This window comes from Protopterus annectens, chromosome 3.part0 (assembly GCF_019279795.1).
Source record: "Protopterus annectens isolate FY-2018-M chromosome 3.part0, PAN1.0, whole genome shotgun sequence".
In the NCBI taxonomy this organism is placed as follows: Eukaryota; Metazoa; Chordata; order Ceratodontiformes; family Protopteridae; genus Protopterus; species Protopterus annectens.
In genome coordinates, this window is record NC_056731.1 from 877,166,030 (window position 1) to 877,184,926 (window position 18,897).

Here is an 18,897-nt window from a genome sequence, read left to right on the forward strand (position 1 = left end):
CCCTTGAATGTATCAGAAGTACTGGGTACGTGAAGGACATCCTCATCGAGTCCATAATGCCATCATAGTTCCCAGCCTTCATCACACCCATAACTGGATACAATGCACTCTTCTTCATGTACCACCTTTGTCACAGTGAGCTGTCACACAGCTTATTTGCCATACCTAGGTATTCTTTTTCTGCAATATACATGACTGTCTGATGGTGCAGAACACCAATCAAGTTGTTACACCATATCCATGTCTGCTACCTGTTCCTTTGATGCACACGCTACATACATAAGTCTTTGCCAACATTAATGGCATGTATATTATTTGTGGCAGTGTGGATTGTGCCATATATGTATGTCATGCACACAAGTCAACTAGCCTGTAATGCTCATAATGTTGCATACAGGTATAGCAATATCCCTCCTAACATGTCCAGCAGATGTTATAGTGCCAGGACAGTGTATGTGGTTGCCCTCATAGATTGTGGATGTTCATAATAGTTGTTCAAGTGTGTGTAAACTTATCTGGTATCACTCTAAATCACATATGTTATGTTAGAAGCATGGGATTACTGGTGGTATTATTCTGATATTGTCCATGATTGTGATTGTTTTTTGTAATGTTTTCCATGAGCCTTTAACTGTGCCAACCTTGCTGGAGACCTCTGCTGAGAGCACACTCATATTCAAGCATATCAGTTTGCACAGCTTCACAATATGCATCCTACCCCAATTGTATGTGAAATCCCTGATAGATGTCTTCTGCATTATTCATGCAAGGATGCTTATCTCACACAAACATCCTCCACATTGTTATATCACCTTGTGCGACAGTCACAGACAACATATTTTCACTGCACAGTCCCTACTGTACCATATAGATATGTGATTGGTGTTGTTGCTATAACCATCTTCCATTGACATGCCCTCTATTGCTGTACATTAGGTTGTTTCACCTGTCCTGTTTCCCTGTGTTCATTCCTACATTTTATCTGTGTGTCCCTATTAAAAACATACACTTCCCATGAGTGTTCATTTTACATGGCAATCCATGTCCTATTACAGATTATTACACAGCTTCAGTACAAAATGCCAGGAATGGGATATAATAATACTCTGCACTGTAGATATACTGTCCTGTACTGTGTTTGGACTATATGCTTTGCATTCATACCGCTCAACTGTTCAGATATTCCCAGGATGTCTAGATGTGTTCCTTATCAAATTTGTGGCTTTCTGCCATATTACTGGGATTATCTCAGGACTGATGTGAGTCAATATTGCAAACATTTGAGTTCATACCTCTCAGCTGTCCTGATTTGTGCAGAATGTCCATTTTTCTCTTATTTTTGATCTTCTCCTCACAATATTTTGGTTTTCTGGCATTTCATTGGCATGTCATTGTGGATTGAAGTCAGAAACTGATGATATATTTGAGTTTCAAACTTCATGCTCTTCAGAAAATTCATGCTACTGTAAAACCTATTATTCTATCACCTTTCTATGTTTGGAAGAGCAATATTATAATCTGTCCCTATTTTGGGCCCTTTGCCCCCCCCCCCCATTATTTATGGCTCTGTCCAGATTTCTAAGAGGTTGAGAGGTATGTGTGGGTTTCATTCTACCACATTTGTATGTGACATCTGTGTCAAATATGTCCCTATTTCTGGTTAATTGTCCCTGCATTATGTTGGCCCTTGTGCAGATGTGTTGCACTAACAGATTGACAACTATCTGTGAAGCCCTGGTGACGATTGTGGCATTCCGCACAAATCCGCAGACTGTAGGTGCTCTGCTTTAAACAGAATTGCTATCCGCATTTGCTTCTACAGTTATCTGACCAGCAACACTGTTGCAAGCCACAAAACCTTGCTTAGATACACCATATGACATGAATATGCATTGCATGGTGTTGTGCCCTGCCACTCGCCGCTCACACATGTAAATTCCATGTAGGCTCACGCAAAGCCTACACAGAGTTTATTTAATCCCTTGGGTATTTTTTTAAAGACATTTTTATAGCCCATTTGTTGTATTTGTGAAAAGCACATTTGCTTGGTTTTCTTGATTTCCATTTGCTTTTGCTTTCCTAACCCCATTCCGCAAATAAATGTGTCTTTCATTTATTAAAATAATTGGAAAGATTTGCTGTGAAGTAATGCATATGGGCATTAGATTTTTTTACGTTATTGTTTCACTACCCCTACCACATGCACACATTTCTCTTGCTTAATACAAATACTGATAAAGGTTTTGTAGGAAGCAATTAATCTTTCCTGAAAAGGAAAGCTGTGTGTCACCAATACTAATAAATGTTTCCCATATTTGTTTCAGAAAGTTCTATAAAAGCAGAAAATGTTATTAGTGCAAGATACTCACAACCTCCCCTTTCAAGATGCAACTCTTATGCATAAAAATATAATCTGTTTTTGAAGCTATAAACAGTGAGTTTCAAATAGTGAACTGCCACAAGCAGAAGGTCAGAAATCAAAGTACTAAATGACTATGGAAGTTTAAGTAGGAGTATTGATAGACCTAAGTATGTGTGTAATGCAAGTATGCAGATGAAGGGTGTTGCTGACTGCAGAAGCAGATTGAATAGGATTGTTTTTACACTGATGAGTTTGATCTCTGCAGATCCCAACAAAAATGGGCATTCCTGCATTTTCATATTTCTGACACAGTGTTGTGGGAGGCCTTGTCCCCATGTCCCCTATTTACATTTGCCATCATCAAAACTGACTGCTGTTTGGCATTTGTGGAAGGTGAACATAAAATGAGAGTTAAGGTTCAATTCCCATAAGCAGAAAACAGCTAAACGATGGATGTTGGAAGACTGAAGACTGTTAAAAGATCTAAGCATCTTCATTCAGTGGCAGAGTCTTACTTCGGAAGGGTTATAGCAAATTTTATCACAGTGAGGCCCAGTCATTGATTGACTGATTAATGTAGTTCAAGCTATGCAAGATAGCTCTTTTTTCTTTCACTTCCCACATTCTACAGTAATGTAGAGTCTATTCTGATATTCTTTCTTGTTTATAAAGACATAGACCATTGAAAGGTGTGGTGGTTTAACATTAATAGTATTTAATCTAGAGATACAGGGAACATAACCCCCTGGGTAAGGGGATGGGGAGCTATGCTCATCACTGTAAATGAGCTTATTTTTTAACAATCCATTTGATGTTTGTTTAGGTTTAAATCCCTTCAAAATACTATGCTCGGTCTTCAATAACAGAGCCATCTGTAATACGTTTTTAGTTCTGTCCAATATGGGCATCATTTGGCTGCCTATTCTTTCAGTTGGCATTTTGCATACTGAATGGTAGGAGATGTGAGTTTAGAAATGCCAGCCCACAACACCTGTGAAATTCTTCACATCATGAAGGGCACTAGTTACTTAAGCTCCTTATTCAATGATTCTTGTTGCTGCCAAAGCCCAAAAGTACCCCCTCATTCAACTTCTCTTTCAACTTAGAACTATAAATAACAAAGTACCTAACACATGGCCATTTATTTTATTAAGCTACTTCAAGTAAAAAAATAACAAATAAATAAATGTACTGATATTATGTAATGCTAATTTATCACTTCAAAAATGAAAAACAATTAAACATTACACCTCACCTTTATTATGGAACATTTTGTGGCATAAAACATACATCAGAAGCAAATATAGCAGTTAGAAATGCATCAAAGTTTGCAGCTGCATTCTGCAGAATATGCATACAAAAGAGCATAAAAATATTGTAGTGTCTGACTTTTCATCTGGAGCAGCAGTGTGGTTTTAGTATTCCTTTTTACTGCCTTGGCTGCTGATTTGTTTAGTGTGTAGATATTTAAATACTGGCATGATTCCATATAATTAAGTCGACAAGCGCATGAAATCCTTTTAGTCAATCTTTTTGGATTCATTCAAAGCTGAGTAAGAGACCAGTTATATAACTACAAAATATCTTATATTATATAGTAGAGTGTATGTATGTATGTTTTATACAGTGAGATTATGCTCCCTTCAGCTCTTAATGAGATGCTTTTAATAATAATCCAAGCTGCCTCATAGCTGTACTATAGACTGAAAGCAGCTACACTAACACCGAAACTAAGCATACACTAAGTGCACATAATTTGTGTTCAAAAACATCACTACCACATGTTTTGTGCATTCTGATCACTCAAAAAGATTACACTAAGTGTACATGTAGTCTACACTTTCTGGTAACCTTTATGAACCCCACTTAATATTTAAGGCTACAAGAAAATCAGTAGGAAAACTACAATTTGGAGGAAGAAGATATGAGTTATTGCTTGTGTTGTTTGTTCACTCAGAATGGTGTTTACTTAGTGTAAGCATGAAGGTATTAATGAATCCCAGGACGTCTGTCAAATGAGAATTTTGATGCAATGGTAATTCCCAAATCACAATATTCATCTACGTCATCCAAAATATGATCATGTAAACTAACAAATGTATGAAATAATGTTTTTCCAAAAAACTAATAATTGGCATTTGTTGGTACTAATTTGAAGCCCATTGTTAGAGGTCTGAGTAGCTATCTCATTGCTGTAATTATTAATAATGCCAAGGTCTCATTCATTAACTACTGTAAACCAAGTTTTACAATCATTCACATATTTACTTCTCCAACCATCATTGTTAATAGGTATGTAGGCAAAAAAAAGATTACATAATGTTGGCCACAAGGCAGAACCATGATATATTCCAGATAGTACAGGCAATTTTTCAGAACTGACTCCTTGTACTTAAATACTTTGGGTTCTATCACACTGAGCCAGGTATTAATCCATCTTATAAAATGCAAATTAATATTATTTATTATCAAAGCATTAGTTATTGCTGCACATGCTAGTGTATCAAAGGCTTTAGAAATATCTAGAATAAGAACTCCAGAGGACAAACCAAAGTTCACAGCCATGATAAAATTGTAAAATTCTATCAGATTGGTTACAGCTGATTTATCTTTAATAAATCTGCATTGAGTGAGATATGTTTATGAAAGTGTATTATTGATATACTATATCACAATTGAATCTGTCAAAATATTTCCCTAATATGTATGCTAAACTAATTGATTTATAGTTCATTATAGCCTGTCTACTACTCTTCTTGTGTATCTGAGTGATATTTGATAATTTCCATGAGCTTGGTACGGTATCATTCTTCAATAACATATTAAAAATGTTATAAAGTTCTAGACAAAGCTCATTTCATCATTTAATTAGAAATATGGCTGGAATTGTATTAAGGTCCACCAAGCTGTTGGCTCTAACTTCATAATCTTAAGGATAATCTCTGGAGTTAACATGGGACACACAGCTATTCTGGATTATAAGTGAAATATGTATAGTCTGAGCTATATTAGATAAAAAAATGGCAAAATGTGGGATGAATTTATTAGGAATACCTTCATGATTATTTATTAACTTCTCATTGATCGCTAAGAAATCTATAGGAAATTAAGTTTTTGTCACAGAGCTTATGTGTTTAAAGTACAATATTTTTATTTGCAGTGTCCTTGGCAAGTTTAAAATTGTCTTTTCTTTTTATCATAGTTTAGATGTCCTAACAAATCTTGTTTATTTTGTTTTATTTCTACATGATTGATATTTTCTGCAGAGTTTAAAATATCTCTTCTTCTTTTTGTATAATATTTTAATATAATATTCCATCTGTTTGGAAGATATAATGTAATATTCCATCAGTTTTGGAGATCCATTGTCTTTGGATCACATGTAGTTAATAGATCTAAAAAGAATATCTTGTAGTACTGAGTATTCATACTCTTCAGTTTTTGATAAACATACCTTGGACAAAACATTTGATACTGGAATGTGATTTAATAATTGATAATTTCATAGATCATAGATCATAGATTAGTACTAGGCTAACTGCCCTTGCGAGCCATTTTTTAAGCCTAGCCAATTATCCCTTGTGAGACTCAAACCCTGCACCTTGTGTTTATAAGGCAAACACCTTAACCATTAGGCCACCCTCCCAACCCGAATACATCTTTCATTAGTGCACAAAGGTGTTTTGTTACAATGGATGTCAAATGAAAATGAGTTGTGGTCAGAAATGCCTAGAACGTGATTAATATAAACATTAGTTACCAAATTGCCTATTTTTATGGCAATAATGTCAAGTGTATTATCATCCCATGTGGGTGGCCATGGTAGTGTAAAGGTTAGCATTACCACCTCACAGCAAGAGATTCTCCAGTTCGATTCTCATCTGGGATGCCTTCTGTGTGGTGTCCGCATGCTGTCCCTGCAGTCGCATGGATTTCCTCCAGGTGCTCCAGTTTCCTCCTACATTCCAAAGACATGCTGTAGGTGGATTGGACACTCTAAATGTTCCCTAGGTGTAAGTTTGGGCATGTATGTGCCTTCAGTGGAAGTTGGGCATCAGGCTGGCAACTTGGCTCTGTAAAACCTCCACTGCCAATCATTTCTGTGGACTGTTTTTCAGCTGTGGTGATCCCCAATGGGAAAATATGAAAGAAGTAGAAGTATTATCACCCCATGTCTTTCTATAACTGAGTTAAACTATAGAAGAATACTAAATCCAATAATTTCTAGTCCAAAAGATGTCTAGTATAGTTTACTCAGTCAGTATTTGGATAATTAAAGTTACCAATTAGCAAAAAACTGTTCTGCATCAATTTACCAAAATATTTTAAGAAGTCATAATGATTTTGGGAATTCATAGAGGAATTTCTGTAACTCACAATAAGATATACCTTGCCCTTTCTACGTGACCCAGATATATCTACCGCTAAAGTTCCCAGATTCTGATTGTATTAATCTGATTACAAATTATGGAAATATGAAGCTATGAAGTAAAACACACTACCTCTTGCATAAACACTCATACTTAACAATAGCTCTGAAAAATAAAAAATTTTTGAGTTTAACACCTCAACAATTATCACAATCATATACTTTTAATTTTTTTAATAAACTATAAAAGTCAGGATGTTTATTACAAAGCACTTTGCATTACAGTAATATTTTATAATATAATTAGTTGTTTTGTTTCCTGTACTTTGAGCGCTTCTCCTGGTTTTGTCCTTTTTCTTAAAAAGGATTTATAAAATCAGTCATTTTAACACTTTGGAAACCTGCACTGTAATGACTTACGTGTATGACATAATTCATAAACATTCTGTAATCAAGACCATATTCTTTTCAATATAAATCTGATGATTGAAGAGGCTGTATAAAGTTGCCTCAACCAAGTATGGAATTTATAAGCCTTAGTATACCAATAGTCATTACAGACTAAATAAGGAATGATCTCACTGACCATTATTTCAGTTTTTCAGGATTTAGCAATTTTCAAAATTTCTAAAATGCCATTTTTCATTTATATGATTTAGTAATGCACACTTCAAGGCATCAGTTCCACTATGTATAATCATATATTTGTAATTAATATTCCCTTCTAGTAACCATAATAGAAATATGGAATTTCAACCAATTTAACTCCTCAGAGTGATAATACAGTAATATTAACCTTTGTTAAATCAGTTAACTTTCTGCATACATATTTTAACAGAGTCCACTAACACAAGTATCTCTGAGCTTTCATTTGTGTTATTTTGTTGTTGTTGCTGTTTGCTCTTTTCTATGGATGCTATTGATTCCTTTATTATTAGACATTACTAGATCAATACAATCTTTATATTAATTTCCTGGGTATGGGAGCAGTTGCTGACACTTGCATTTTTATTTTCATAATTTATGTTCTTTTCTAGGTGCTCCTGGTTGCTTAACTCGACAATTTAATCTAGGTCTGAGATTTTGAATAATCCACATCAGGTTCTTATTTTAACATGTTTCTTAAACCCGCTACATAATTTGATTCACTAGTATTGTGCCTTGGGAGATTTTTACATCCTGGATAATGTATAGTGGGAGAATTCATGATATGATTTTCATTTACACATTTCACAGATGCTGAAGGAGAGTGAGACGCTGGATATAATTGACTTCCAAATGAATGTAATACGAACAGGCTCAGAGTCTCTGCTAGAGTGTTGAAAAGTGCTACTAAGAAATTCACTATTATGTGTCAAAGCAGCTTCAAACTCTTGAGATATTAAAGCGCTGCACAAGAATGTAGCACAGCAAAATCGATTTCTATATTAGGTCATGGAGAAATTAATTCAAAATCTACATTATATCCTAGTACATTTAGCATTTGACAATTCTTTATTTATCTTGTTGTGACTGGTTCAGAATATACATTTTTTGTTTCTTTTTCTTCTGAAAAAGTTTACCTTTCATTTTCTGCTTTTTATACCAATTTGTATAATTTAACTTGATACAGTTTACATTACTATTTTGTTAATATCACAAAAAAGCACCCCCACAGAGTAAATGTTCCCGTGATGTAAAACAAAAGTAAAATGAAAAATATTTGGCACATCCACTGGAACAAACACAGCTAATGAACAGTTTCTTTAAAGTTTAAAAAATCCTCTGCATGAACAGAATGCTACCGGATGCACAGCAGTATAAATCAAACACTTTTATTAACAAAAGTAGGTAAGCGCTTTCACCATTAAGGCTTCATCAGACCAATCAGTTACAAATGAGTTTAGGATCTTAGTTACTCTTAAATAGATCTCCTCATGAATAATTCATCACTGCAATAAAATGATTGTGCTGACATAATTTCCTTTACTCTATAAAAACTCAAGTCTGAATTACACCTTATATAAAATATCTTACTTTCATAAACTATCGTATTTGATACTATATATATATAGCATATATATTTAATTATCATATCTAATATTTAAATAAATTAATTATTCCTAAAACCAACAATAATAAAAATGTGTATAATAAAGTGTGCACAAAGTTAAAATAATCATAATCTGATTTATACTATGCAGAGACATACAACACCTGATAACCATATATAAAAATAAATTATGTGAAGATGTATAAATGAATGAATGCAAAAAGATTTTATTTAACAGATTTTAGTCTTCTATTGTGTAGTACTGGTTTTAAAGGCACCTTGTCATTAAGCCCCAGTTTCTTATCTGCCCTACATCTTATAATCCATTTCAATTCACAACCTTCTGTAAAATTCTTGACATCCCCTCCCCGAATATTGGGACTGATAACTTGTAGTACTGAGAATTTAAAATAGTGTGCCAAACCTGCCAGTGTATGTCTTGCTAATGCATTGTGCTCAGATCCAATACGCGTATGATACAAATGCTCCCTCCTCCTTTCTCTCAATTTCCTGTTGGTTTTGCCTATATAAAATGCACTGCAGGACATACACCTGGCAAGGTAGACTACATGTTCTGTTTGACAATCTGTTTGACAATCCGCATGCATGTAAAAGATATATTCATGTTGTGTAACTGGATGTATAAAGGAGGTCCTAGTGTCTATATAATTGCAATAATTACATCTATGACAAGGTTTCGTTCCATGTACTATATTGTCATTGGTTTCTTGTCACTGTACAATTCACTAAAGGTTTAAGAGGGCAATAGTCAAAATATGTCCCAGTTCACCTGCATGTGGTGAAGACATGCCCAGAATGTGTGCAATAAGAGATGGACACGTATGTGCATAACATCAACCTGGAATCTGGGAATATGTGTAGAAATAGGTAGTGTTAACAAACAATTCCTCCACAGGTATGCCAGGTAAGAGGTGTATACTGCAGGTAAAACTCAGTTCATGTATATAGTTGTCGACATCCATACCACTGCCCAAACTAAGGTGATAGGGTAATGTACTAATACCTGTAAGGTACAGATCACAGCACTGACTAGGAAAGTAATGCGAACTACAGGAATATACTAGTTGTTAATTGACATCCCCCCCCCCACCATATCTGCAACAATAAAGTAAATACACAACTCAATCGGTATGTACCGCATTAAATCTACTGTTGCTACATATGTCCTATTGTTTGATAATTATTTAAATTTGTTTCTATGCATGTGCCATGTTGAAATACTCCCACATTGGTGGCATGCTACCATCAATGTACCTGCATGTTGTTGTAATGACCACTGTGGTTCCATATATGCATGTGTTCTGTTTGCTATGACACTGTTCCATATCCGGTGTTTGGGTTAATGGGAATATCTATGCATGCTGTTATACCCAATCCTGGAATGTGTTGACTATTACTAACCCACATATGTTGATAAAATTTAAACACCATAGCAGGTTTGGGAAGGCCGGTCCCGGCAAACCCACCTGTCCCACCTCAGCTGGCTGTGGCACCGAGCACCAGCAGGTCTGGGGCTCAGCCCGGGACCTCCTTGTCTACTGGTCCTGCACCAACTTCAGGTGGAACCACCTCAGGGGATGGGGCTCACACCCCCCTGGGAGCAGGCATGGACAGGACGCTGTCACCCATCACCAGGTCCGGGTCATGGTGTGTAGCGAGCTCTGCAGGGAGTTCAGAGATCTGCTACTGCAGCTTGAGGACCGTGTGCCACAACTAGAGGGTGGGCCTGGCCCTCCTACTCAGCCCCTTCGGGGCTGTGAAGGTGCAGTGGTGACTGCCCATGGGTTGGGACCTCAGTCCCACTTTTTCCACTAGGGGGCTCATGGGCGTTTGATTTCCAAACATCCCTCCCCATCAAGGTGTTTACCCCCCACGTGTCATATACCACTCTTGTATGCATCTTGTTTGTCTTGTCTGTTAACCTACCCAACCTACCTCCCCAAATATACATACTATCCCTCCCCAACATCCCACTCTTACCTGAAAAAAAAAGGGGGGGCAATCTGTTCCCAAAAAAAAAAATCTCACCCCATACATAGCTGTCCATTTTGCACACATGTCCACTGGACACATGTAATCTGGTCTAATTGGCTTAATAACATATTGTTGTCCTCACCCCTCCCTCAGGGGTATGAGTGTCCAAATCTATCTCCAAATTCAGTGTATATGCACAGCTGTTGCTGTAGAAGATATGGGCAGCTATGGACCTTCCCTACACCCTTCTTGTACATCCCTAGCTATTTTCCCTACTGTCTCTCCCTCTTTGTGTCCCTTTTTCACCACTTTCCTATCAAACCTTTTTCATTTTTTTTAAAGAAATTAGTGCTGGGGTAAGTGGGAGTAAGCACTTTTAAGCAGCAGTAAGCAGGTTTAAGCCTGTTTGCAAGGGGATAAGCAATGCCTACACAGGTTAAGCAATTGAGAATATAAATCAGTATAAGAAACTGTAACCAGAAGTTAGCATTGCTTACCTCCACACAAACCCACACAAACTCTCTTACAACTGCTTAAAAGTGCCTTAATCACTCTGTATCCAATGGCACTTGTTCTGCCCAGCAACAAAATCAACAGCCTCTACAAGGCTCGAACCCTAGACCCTGCATACCATAGCCAAAGTGATTTGCCACTAAGCCACTTCAGATATACATAACCCTGATGTTTTCACAAATATATCATCCAGCACAGTCATTCAACAGTACAGGAAATGTATTTAAACATGTAGATGTATGTGTGTGTTTATATATATTTATATCTAAGTAGATATATAAATACCTACACATATAGCTTTATATATATAACATATATGTATATATATATATATATATATATATATATATATATATATATATATATATATATATATATATATATATATAAACAATGGCAGGCAGGTGAAGTAGTCTGTAAAAGGCCAGCAATGATAGTATCCCCACAGGGAACATGGCTACAAACACATAGCACAAAGCATGGTACAATACGATATATGTCCCAATGGTAGGTAAGCTGTAACCATATCTGTTGAGTTGTGTGAACAGTTTGTTGTCACGGATATGTTGGGAGGGAGACAGAGATGTGTATTTAGAACTATGGTAACCTTGATGTATGAGTTGCTCAGACCGGTTTCCATCTTTATGTCTTTCACACAAGATGTCCCACAGCCGGTTACTGGTGTATTTAGTGGATGAAAATGAGGTCATTCTTAACCACCTGGTACAGCACTACCAGGTGGTCTTTGGCAGAACAGCCCATGAGCAGCAGGAGCAGACTACCCTGTGGAACTATCTAGTCCACAGGGTCAATGATGTCGGCCTGCATAACCGAGGTTATGAGCAGGCCAGGCATCATTGTAGCTACCTTCTTTGCAATGCCCATCAGTGTGCTGCTGCAGTCCAAAGGGATCACCTCGCAATGGGGGGAGGTCATGCCATACATCCCCCCAAGACGTGTTGATGAGATCCTCGCCAGCCTCGTGGCACCTGCCCATCCACACACACAACAACTGGCGGAGACCATAGTGGAGGTGGGTGCTACCCACACACCGGCTAAGGAGCGTGCAGGTAAGGCCACAGAGCACATCAGTAAACCACTGTTGCATATGCATCCACATCTGTACAGGTAGATCATGCATATGTGAGATGTCATATATAGTCTGTTGCTGCGTAGTAGTAATAAGCAGATGTGCATAAGCTGTATTATTGTGGACTTGTACTGTTGATGTACTGTAATGCTGCACCCACCCTATAGCAATGCCACAGCTATGGCTACTGGCATCACATCTCTCACACACTTATGTAGTTCCCTCTGGTATACCACCAAGGCAGCAACCTTTAGCTGGTGAGTATGGTTTATGTTCATGCTTGCCAATACACCGGTCATGTGATGGCTATGGTATATTCCAAGCAAACATCTAACACACCTACCCATAATGCATGCTGTACATGTTCACGTATTGTTGCTGTTAACTGCACTGTATCACAGTGGTGACCATGATGCGGTATCTGAAGGGTATGTCAGACACCTGCAAGATAACTAACATCCTGTGATTGTGAAATGTGTCTACAGGGATGAACATAATGGTGGGACACATGGCCTACAGTAGGGACATGTGTGAAACATCACCCTTATACAGTGCTACAACAGTGTACATACAAGTATTACAATGGCAACTGTTACAGATCTACACTACAGGATATCATAATACTGTGGTCCACAACCCTTAACACCTGCAATGTGGTCCCAACATGAGCACTGAGTGTGTAAAACGGGATTGTAGGTTAGGGCAACAAATATGGGAATACATACCTTTGCAAACACTGGAAGCATATGTGTGCACACACTCCAGATAAAATATAGTAGATGCAGCTGTTGAGGTACTGCCTGCATGCATTTGTCATGGAAATGCACCTTTCAGCAAGTACACGTCCCCAATGTCACACCACATATTGGTCTGCTGTTCAAGATGTTTGGCCATCAAATGTGCACACTTACTTGCAACAGAGGCAGGCATGGCTTGCACACATCTTACATGACATGGCATGGGCTCCATACCCAACAGGTAGCACCCATGAGCTGCACATGTAGCCATACCTCACTATTGCATATGCCGTGGCAAATAGTGCAGACAGTCATGTAAGTGGCAAGGATGTATGGGACAGGAATGATGTAGGAAATAAACAGATGGCCATCCAAGACAAATGATGTCACATGTAGTAAACTGGTCATGCGGGCTGCCCACTAATATGCCAGAACACTGAGAGGATAGCAGGAATGTCCAGTAAATACTGGCTGTGCAGTACCCATGTCAGCAATTGCCTGGACTCTGCAAGCGTGTGGCCTATGGGTTAGGGTAATCAGATGTGACAGTTGTACCACAGGAAACATCAGCCAGGAGTGTCTACAGGTAGTGTATGCATAACAGAAGATGTTCCCAACAGGCATGCATTGCAATGTGACCACGTTGGAAACCTACAGACGGTATCATGTAGGATACAAGTGCTGCACAACCAATGCCACACCCTACCTCAGGCCCACCATCCCTATCTGTACTGTGCCAGTGCCAGTGTACATCTGTATGTTTATAGGTTCATAGGTTTATACTAGGCTATCTGCCCTAAGGCATTTATAAGCCTAGCCCAAATTTTTGTGGCTTACGCCACCCCTTATATGAAAAAATACTGTGCCCATTAGTTTGTTGTGCCTCTGTCCAGCAGTGACACAGATATGATTCCCGGGGTATAGGTTCATAGGTGCCACTCATTAGCTGGGACTAGGCTGCTACACGTGGTGTTCAGTGTTTGGGACACTGCAAACTGACACACATGTGTAGCCCATAGTTGTTAAGCATCTACAAAAAGGCTGAGGGTGGGGAGGGAGTGTCATCATGACATACCAGTGCACTGCAGCAGGGATTCTATGGATGCTACAAATGGCTGTATCTGCACACAGTCAGGTTCAGGAACTGTGGCAGATGTAACCCTGACTCAACAGCAATAGTGTCAGCAGTGTGTGAACTCCAAGGGATGTTCACATGAGTTGACCTTGCAATCATGCAGAGTTGGGGCACATGTGTAGGGCAGACTGACCATATACTGGCAAATGCAGATGTCCCATGCTAGTATAACATTGCCAGGAATAGTGACTGTTGTAGTACACATAATAATAGGTGCAACAAACCATCATGATAAGGGCATGCACACATATGCACCCACAAAGTGTATGCATTGTGGTCAGCATCTGCACACCTAACACATTTGTTAGACATTGCATGTGAATGCACAGGATATATGTCACATATCAGGCTCATGTAATGTTAACATATGCGGTGATGTGGTCCCATGGCATATCAAGGAAGAGTGCATCATATCAATAAGGGTGTACACTCCCCATAGCCATGGTAAGGTTTGTGGGTAATAAGGGGGTCTGTGTGTACTATCTTTGCGTAACCTCACCTGTAGGTGTGTGTGTGTGTGGGGGGTATTTTGTCTGTAAGTGCAATCTGGTGGAGTGGAGGGGGGTTGATGCATGTAGGATGTGTGTGCATTTGTGTGTGTTTGTGTAGGTGTCCATGCATGCACATGTGTGATTGTGGGGTTGTTCATACATCAGTACTTCCCTTTAGAATTGTGCAGTACATGCACATGAACTGACACATGAGACACCAGGAATACTTGTCTGATATGTAATCACAGGATAGCTGATAGTATAATAAGGTCTGTAGCATGGAACATGCATTGGGAGGGAAACTAGACACCAGGTATACCCCTAAAATTGCAATCAGCAGAAAGGTGAACAACTACCCATGTATGCAGCACTACAGATGCATTGTGGAATTACTAGACAACAACAGGGAGTGTATCCATATATTACTGTTGTCCACATGATAAGTTGAATGAGCAGCAGATCTGGCATGTACTGAGCAATAGTTATGTATGACATCAAGTGTGTGACATTATGGAGTGAATGTAGTAGACCCTAACATATGGGGGCCATGCTCATGATGTCCGGACATACCCAGGGTGAACACTGGATGACAGCAGTGAGGCCTTGTAAAACCTACTCCACTCAAGTCAAAGAGGTAATCGAGTAACAAGTCTTGTGTTGTGATCACTTGTCTAGGCATTTAGAAGAATTATATGTTAATGAGTGGTATTAATGAGTGTATGTTACCAAGTGTGATGCAGGATGGGGAACTTACATGAATAAACATGGCACTGTCTGTAAACTCAGGGACAGGTAGGTATTATGGTGGAATTTCAGAGCGTGTGTGTGTGTGTGTGTGTGTGTGTGTGTGTGTGTGTGTGTGTGTGTGTGTGTGTGTGTGTGTGTGTGTGTGTGTGTGTGTGTGTGTGTGTGTGTGTGTGTGTGTGTACTGTTATACAATGCCGTACAAGTCTTAAAATGTGTTTCTTGTTTTCTCTCACAGGTGGTGAGGTGGGTCAGGGTCCCTCCTGCATGCAATCTGATGGTGGTGTCCATACAGACACCGAACATGATGATAGGACTGTTGAGGCACAGGCAGGGTTGTCAGCGGCTGAAACTGTGCCATTGTTTGACAACCCCCTGTTAGCCACCCCAACACCGCACACAGTTACAGTGCCTACAGATACCCCATCACCAGTGGCCATAGCAGAGAAACAGTTGGCAGTTGGTGGCAGTGCACAGGAGAGTGTGGTATCTATGTCTACTGTGTCTGGACACAGCAGGCATAGCCAGATGTCCAGAAGGACACCACATAGGCAGATGTACCGGGGTGCTCGTGGCAGGGCCGCTGGTCATCATGCCCCTGGCAGAAGTGCCACAACTGGTACCACCAGGTGCATGTTTCAGACTGTCATGGGGGCACAGACACGTATGGAACTATACAACAGACAGGGCCTGAGACTTCAGAGGGCTGCCCTCTCATTTGTAAGCGACAACTTCCATGAACTTGCAGGTGCCCTCCATGATTATACCAAGGTCATGGATAGATGGTTGGGTGAGATGGTGGGCCTCATCGACCATGGATTGTCCATGCTCGAACATGTGGTGGGACTGGGGTGATGGCCACTTGGACGTAGGCCAGCTACACCAACAGCTGGCAGTCGACGTGGACGTGCTAGGACACCAAGGTGCTCCTGCAGTGGCAGTACCAGTTCCAGCACTGCAGGGGGGTGTTATCCACACCACACCACAGCAGGCCATGTGCACGTAGCCCTGGCCAGTCCCAGGAGGGTCCTGGTTCCAGTGGACATCTGTCATCGGGGAGAGTAACACATCGAGGCCTGTACCTAGATGTGCCCATGAAACACCTGGCAGGCACTGCCCGCGTGTCCGTGGCTGGAGGCTGTGAACTGCACACCTGCCAGGCATGGTCTGCAGTTGTCCAAGAAACACCTGTATAGGGCAGCCACATGGCAGAACTTTGTGCATGCATACCCACAAACTATACAAACACACCTAGGGCAACCCCATACATACAAACACCACATCACCATGCCCATATCAGCTAATTACACCCCTCACCCACACACATGGTGTCAAACATATGGCCCACTCTCGGTCTCTGGCAAACCAACAACACACCCTGTGCATATGATGATACCTGTGCCACATCCCTGTCATCCATAACATCGATGCAGCAACAGGCTAATATGGTTCTGATGCACATGGTGACTGTACTACACTGTACCAATGTACTACTGTGTAACATGTTGTCAGCAGTAATGTTTAATGCTTACATGTCAGGTAGTATAGCTGTCCAGCCATGATGCATTATAGCTGTTAGTAACACTGAGTAATTGTGGTCTCCATAATGTTATCCATGTGTGTTGTAGGTGTACATGTGTCAGCAGGAGGATGGTCTGCAGTCATATTCCACAAGGGGTATGGCACTGTGCTGACACCATGGCTGTGACATATCCTGGGTACAGTTGAACACGTGTCACAGGTCTGTATAACAGTTACTGCCTGAGCAACATGGACATGTGACCCGCTGGGACATGCATAATCAGCAATCTGATGTAGATCCATCCACATACACGCACACTCTTACTTGGCAACACTGGGACTAGACCCCTACCTAGGTGTGTAGTACTACTGATGTGTGTGGCTTTCATTGCACACACCACACAGCGTTTAGCATGAGGCATGTTCCAGGTTACATGTTACATGCAGAACATCCATAGACATGTACAGTATGGTAATGGGGGATGTAATGGTTGTATATGGACAATACATAGTGTGACATACCATCATATACACATTGACAGACACATGGCAGGCAGAAACACATCCAAGAGAGCTGGGCCTATTGGTGCTAACTAACTTGTCAGTGTGTCCAATGTGTTACAGGTAGGCTGCACACAGCACATGCATAACTTGGCTGGATTGTGTTATCAGTTACCTGTATGGTTGATGGTGACAGTGGTCACCATACAATGGTACATGGGACATATACCGGGGGTACCATGGTATAATGACAGTGTACACAGCAACCACACCCCACTGTGGATATTGTACACACTGGAACCCATGATGACACTCTGACATACCCACCATTGCACATTGCCCATGACTGGGATACAACCCATTGTCCATCCCAAAAGTGGTACTACATGCACATGCCACAGGCATAGAAGGGTGATGCATTGTCATGCTTCACCTATGGGCAGCAACATCACTATCTGTAATACTGCGTGGAAATGTGTATTGTAATAGGACTATGTGGTCTTGGAATGCTGTACCCAACAGATATACACACATGCACACATACACACACTTGCCAGAAATCAATGGGTATCCCATGCCTATCAACTCATTTGTACAACACTGTTGTGCTGGTACTGCAAGGCTCAGGTAGCTGTTAGAAAGAGGAGCATAACAGGGTACATGTAATATCCGGTACAGCAGCAGCCACATCTAACTATGACAATGGGTGTTGCAGTGGGTGTGAAGGCCCTCATGGTATTCCCAACTACAGGTGTACTAACACAGAGACACTGATATCCTCAGTAATGCACACATACACATTTGTCAGTACTGGGGTGCATCACTGCAGGTGGTCATAGGTGTGTACCTGGCTATTGTCCATGAAGAGATGGGAAGTGTAGGGGATGTGTGTACAGTGGTATCATGCCATGTGTCATGTGCCAGCAGGCAATCTATCAACAGACACCACTGTGGTGACCCTCAGGATGAGAGTGACATGCATCAGCCAATCCTCTGGGTGCCTCCTATCTGTGCCAGTTATAACACAGCTGGGCAGACATGTCAGTGTCAGTCAAGCATAGGTTGCATGTGCATATCCAAGCTGTACACCTGCCATCTGCACATCTGTACAGGGACTGACAGACATCATCTTGGCAACTAGCTATGCAGTAGGATGAATTTGTCCACAAATAGATGTCTGAAAGCATTATGTATGCCATTATTACATGTTGGAAGCCCTCACTGACATGTGCTGTACAGACAGTAGTCTACAGTTACTTTCCACTTGTCAGATCATTATCCAGTAGGTGATATATACTGTGACACAGCTCATACACCAGGAACATGACAGTGAGGCCTCAGAGTCCAGCTATGCCTGCAGGGGTGTTTGTTGCCAGTACTACATTTAGCAGTCTACTCTTGTCTGGG